The 6,365-nt window shown below is 44.0% G+C and overlaps 1 pseudogene; it reads right to left on the bottom strand.

Moving 5' to 3' along the window:
* Positions 1 to 3,681: 3,681 nt before the first annotated feature.
* On the bottom strand, positions 3,682 to 5,873 carry LOC147611723 (uncharacterized; annotated as a pseudogene).
* Positions 5,874 to 6,365: the final 492 nt, after the last annotated feature.

The following is a 6,365-nucleotide window of genomic DNA, read 5'->3' as shown; positions in this document are numbered from 1 at the left end:
CTTCGCAGCTTTTCATTCATGGCTTCCATAGCCTTCTTTACACCAGGTGTTCTTATAGCTGGGATCCCAAGCTCCTCATCAAGGCTCATATCTGAGCCACTAGACTCTCCATCAACATGAGAATGCCTTGCAGAAATGTCAGGCATAGCAAGGGGCTCAACCACTTTCTCTTTTCCTTTACGTGATGTACTAATCACATTTGCAGGACTGGTATTATGACGCAACCTGCCACTCCATAGTCTATCAACAGACCCACTAGATGAGGACTCTCCTGGTCCACTCAAAGACTATGATTGCTGACCTGCATTCTGTGCAACCACACTTCCACTCACATCAGCCCCAACAGCTTCTTTTTCAGCAGCATACCAGCTGCTCATCTCATCAAAGACAACATCCCTGCTTACCCTCAACTCACGTGTAGCAGGGTTATAACACCTGTATCCCTTTTGCTCAAGGGAATATCCAATAAACACACATTTTTCAGCTTTTGGATCCAGCTTAGTTCTCAGCTCATCTGGCACATGCACATATGCAATGCATCCAAAAACTTTCAGATGAGACAAATCTGGTTTTCTGCCAGTAAACCTCTCCTCTGGAGTTACATCATGTATGGCTGCAGTTGGAGTCCTGTTCATGATGTATACTACTGTAGAAACAGCCTCAGCCCAATAGCAATGCGGCATATTCTTCTCTTCCATCAATGCTCGCGCAATCTCAGCAATGTGCCTGTTTTTTCGCTCAGCAACTCCATTTTGCTGTGGAGTGTATCTGCATGTATACTGTTTCGAATACCATTCTTCTTCAAATATTCAGAGAACTCATTGGAGAAGTACTCTCTCCCTCCATCTGACCTTAGGCACTTTACATATTTCCCTGTTTGCTTTTCAACCAAAACTCTGAAATTGTGAAAGTGAGTGAACACCTCACTCTTCTCCTTCATGAAATATACCCACACTTTCCTTGTGTGGTCATCAATGAAGGTCACATAATACCTGCAGCCTCCCATAGATATGGTCTTCGTAGGACCCCATACATCTGAATGCACAACATCTAGTGCATTTCTGCTCACATATCTGTTACGTGGAAACACATGCTTTGTTTGCTTCCCAAATTGGCATGCTTCACAGATTTTATGCATACCTTCCACTTTAAATTTTGGCAGCCCTGTCACAATTCCTTTTGTCTGCATAAACTTCAATCTCTGCACATTCACATGTCCAATTCTTTTATGCCATATGTCTGTGTCTGCAACAATTCCTGAACCATTTGCAAACATCGCAGCACTCATTTCAGGCATGTCTACATTCAACGTAAACATTCTACCCACTCTGTTGCCTTTTGCAACCAACCTGCACTTGTCTTTAAAATCTTCAACATAACACCCATCAGGGTTAAACCGAACCTGCAAACCCTGCTCAATCATCTGGCCAACTGAAACCAGATTCTTTATTATGTTCGGTACATGAAGTACATCTGCAAGGTACTTCACTTTGCCATCCTGCATAGACAATGGCACATCTCCAACGTGGGCAATTGGATGAGCAGTGTCATCCCCTGTTTCCACAAAACCTGGTCTTTCCGGGTTTTTCATCTCCTTGAACCACTCCCCATGACTCGTCATGTGGTTCGAAGCGCCTGAATCCACATACCATACATTATCTTTTTGTGCTGCATCAACATTTTCAGACATGGCATTCACAACATGCTGCATAACAAACAACCTTTCATTATCCTCATTATTTCTGCTTGAGGATGCATAGTTGTTTTGCTGCAGTTTCCCATTTTGCATGTCAGCCTGCTTCTTATAACATTCTGACTGCACATGTCTAGGCTTACCACAATAATAGCATTCACGTGCATCATTATATTGTCTTTGCCAATTTCCACGGCCTCTTTGACTCCCCCTGCCTCTGAATTTGCCTCTTTCACCTGCGTGTTGTTGTTGTTGTTGTTGATTCTGGGACTGTTGTTGCTGCTGCTGCTGCTGGCCATAATTCTGATTACCTGTTCGGCCACCTCCTTGACCGCGTCCATGGCCTCCTCTACCTCGTCCTCTTCCTGAACTCGTGTAGAAGGCCTGTTGCTCTGAACTGTTTTTGCTTTGTGAAGACTGTTGGTCTTCACCCAAGCTCTTCTCTTCGATAATCAGCATAGACACCAAATCTGTAAAGTTGGGAATGTTTTCCCGAGTCTGAATGGACGTCTTGAATGCCTTGTATTGTGGCCCGAGACCACGTAGACAGACTTCCACCTTGTCATCATCATCTACTGACACACCAATAGATGCAAGGGATTCCACAATACCCTTTATCTTCAGCGCATAGTCATTCACAGACATGCTCTTTTTCTCCACAGTATGAAGTTCATTCTTCAACTGTATCTTACGAGCCTTGGTATTTGTTTCACAAAGCTTTACCAAGGTGTCCCACGCCTCCTTGGGGGACTTGGCATCCTGAATGTGCCCAATCATGGTGTCCTGTATACTAATGGAAAGCCAATACATTACTTTCCTGGCTCCTTGGTTCCAGTCTTTAAACTCTTTCACATCTGCAGCAGTCGGATTTATATCCGGTATCTCCGGTGCCTCTTCATGTTCACCTTCTATATAGTCCCAATAGCCTTTTCCCATCAGGAAATTCGTTAACCTGAACCTCCAAGCATGGAAGTTATTCTTATCCAGCTTCTCAGCCACAATCTGTGTTATGCCATCATTAGACATCTTGCCAAACACACAATTTTACCAAAAACTGCACTCTGGTTTTTCTTGCACAAATGCTGTATTTTCTGCACAGCGATACTGTAGTACTCTCAAATGTCAACCAGTGACTTCAATGTGCATACATACACCCAATGGCAACTGTAGACCTCTTTGCAACACCCACAGTGTCTGCATAGTCAATCTGTCTTCCTGCAATTCTTAAAACAGAGTTCTGCAGAGAATCGATGACTTACCCGCAGTGCTCGAAATCGCCTGCTTTCTGAAAAACGGAGGTCCAGACGCGCCCGAAACGCATTTTTGGCCTGAAAATTATAGTCCAAAGGACTGTGTAGTTGCCCTATAGCTTTACTCCCGCGAAGAAAGCTCCTCAATCAGAGACCGTTTGCCGGTGCCTCCCGTAGAGCTCCCGACCAGGGTGTAGTCACCAACACAATAGGGAAGAGTAGTTGAAGCTCTTACCCTCGTACCGCTTCCTGTGGTTCTCTTGCTTGCAGCTCAGCCCTTAGCACGAACCAGGCTCTGATACCATGAAAAGATGCAGGGGGAAGAGAGCTTGAGCTCTTGCAAGCACACACACACACTCACAAAACCCTAATAGAGAACACACAAGGTGAGAGGCTGAAATCTTCTTCTTCTCTACTCAACACTCAACACACCATATACAAGAATAAGAGTACACACAATATGAAAGGTACTCAACCAAATACATACACGGGTTCTCTATAGTGTGAACCCGACTAAATGAGCTGGCGCTATAACTATGCCAGTCTCTAGAGTGGCTGTCACACAGCCTGTCATCCCACTGGCCGCATATCACCCAAGATCTCACCAACCATGCCAGTGGTGTAAGTGTGGGGCCTATCCCCCAGGCGGGTCATCAGTGGCCACCGCCTCACTAGACGAGCTCGATATATCAACATACAGTGTGTGGTGATCAATCCGCTCATGTACAGAACAGATCACTAAGTATCACTACGTGAGCCATCACTACATGAGTCGCTACTATCAGACTCGAAATCATGATTAACATCAGCACTGCCACCACCCGTGCCCCCAACCACAACACCACCGCCACCACCCGTGTCCCCACCCGGGATCACGCCACTGCCGTCGCCCGCCTCAGACTCTCGTCGTCGCCCCTCGGCCTCCTGTCGAGCCACCTCTGTCATGTCCTCCGTGCCATGTTGCTCCTGCATTACTTAGTGAAATCAAATAAGAATATATTACAGTTAAATATATGAAAATAAACCACAAAAAAATCAATGATACCCACAAGTGGATCAGGCGTGTCTGGAAGTGTCACCTGCAAAGTGCAGTACCCGTAGTATGTAGCGTACTCACAAATGTGGCCACAAATCCATCTCGACCCATCCAGCCTAGTCTAGATGTGTGACCAACTTGCAGTCTCTTTTGTGCTGCCGTCTATGTAAATTTCATTAAACAAAATGACATAGATTAGAGAATACTTAGAATCAATCTATCAAAGTTCAAATTAATTCTAATATACATTAGCAAAGGCACGCACCTTCTGCTGAGGAAAAGTGATTCGTAGGCGTCTCTCCTTGCGGAAGTATTGCCATGTCTCCATGCACATATTAGCCCTCCTCTTGTTTGTCTCCACCATGCAAAAGCGTCTGTTTATTTTTCATATTGCATACCATAGAACTTGTTAGATTTCAAAGTTCAAGAGACACAAATCTTATCGACAGTGAACTTGGTTACGTGTGGGAACCATAGTCGGCATTTATGAAGTATCATATCGTATCTTCAAGTAGGTAAATGAGATCTCTCTTCATGCAACAATAACATGTAGATTTCTTAAAGCTAAACATAATTCTAAAGTTTTGATTCGTGTATTTTGACAAGTGGTTTTGAAGGTGGATTGGTTCTGTGCCGGGTATAAAGGCAATAATGCCACAATGAAAAGAGAACCGTCTGGATTTTCGTCCGTCGACTCCTCGAAGTTATTGCATGCAACAAAAGAGCCTTACATTCTACCAACTCATGTTGAACAAGCATTCTTTTACAAGAATACAGATGCTCATCCATGGTGGCAAGTTGTGCATGTCCAACCTAGACGTCGACACTTGTTTGATAGCGTTGACTCTGAGACAGCAGATCAAGATGACTTGATTACATCCTCGAATCTAGACACATTAACCTCAGAGAGGTGTAGAATTCTTCTATCCGTCGATCATGATGACATTGTAGGTGATGAGAACGATAACCATCCAGACTCTGATACTACAAACACCGAAGAGGAGGAAACAATGGATGTCGAGCCTACGGTGGAAATGAACGTGAACACAAATTTAACGATCGAGGAGCTCGAAGAAGTCAACAAGGATAATGAAGATGAAATTTTATTGACGGTTTATCTCAGAGATGATGATGAGGACCAGTAGTCTTACGTATCAACTCACGGATCAGCCTGTGTTCTCGGTAAGATTTAATCTCAAAATCATTCATTGTGAAGTCTTGTTTTTTTTTATAAACTTACTAACAAGGGTGGGTGGTGGGGAGTCTCGTGGTGATAGCCTCATATGGCTAGTGTCGGGGTTCGATTCCCCTCAGACTCATTTTTCTTACTCTAGTTGTGTGTACAGGCTTCTATCTCGCGTTTCAACCCTAGTATCAGCATCTCAACCTTCAGTACCCGCAATCAAGCAAGGTTCCCTGGATCGAATTGGCCTAGCAGTAGACCATCGAAGCCAGCAGTCTTCTAGCATTTCGTGGCAGTAGTTCCAGCAGCACCCTCAGTGACTACAACACACCCCATGCTGCCCATTGGTATCAGAGCTCTCTGGTGGTAACTTTTTGGTCTCATAGGTCATCTTGGCCTTTTGAAGACGTAAATATAGCATTTCATTTTGTTTCATTTCTCTCTCTCTACTTACCGTGCATTGTCGCGTCGATGACTCAAGAGTTTACACATTTGTTTTAGCAAACCACTTCCGACTCCATCCTATCCCAAACTCCGTCTCTAGTGTGTTGATGACATATTTCTTGTCATCCTCGAGTTGATCGCTGCATTGCAAAATAAAGTCAGTTAGTAATTCAAATAAAAAACTGTAATTCATATTCTTTATGTTAAATAATACTTACTGCATGGTATATGAACTCGCTGTAGATATGACATGCAAAGATCTCTCATCTGTCGTTTGAAGGCGATGCTGGATCCGACCTGAAGGATACCCCCGTTAGGTGTGATCTCGCATGTGACACCCAAAGTCCCAGTGCACGTGCGCATCGGCACTGGTGTGCGCATCGGCACTGGTGGTGTGGTACTCTACCCGCCACCACTGGTGCCTACGCACAATACAAACATACGATATATTGAGATGTGAGTTCGTAAAAAATACTTGATATTTAATCCGTAATCGCCATAAAAGATATACCTGCGAGAGGAACAGCCACTACCCTGTGAATCAGGTGTCACCTGAGTACTAGGAGGTACATCAAGAGTAAGCCGCTAACTCTCCTGATGTGATGTAACTGGGATAGAAGTCCTAAGCAAATAAAGACATCAAAAGGATATATATATTAAGAATTCTATATGTAAAAAATGGATGGCATTACTATTTTATCAATCAAGAAGCTTACCGATGCGTAGTAGTATGTGCATGCCAAGATGTCTCCACTCCTG

The sequence above is a fragment of the Cibotium barometz genome, chromosome 47 (genome assembly GCF_041138505.1).
Source record: "Cibotium barometz isolate CiBa-2024 chromosome 47, ASM4113850v1, whole genome shotgun sequence".
Taxonomy (NCBI): Eukaryota; Viridiplantae; Streptophyta; class Polypodiopsida; order Cyatheales; family Cibotiaceae; genus Cibotium; species Cibotium barometz.
This window is presented reverse-complemented; position numbering and strand designations above follow the sequence as displayed.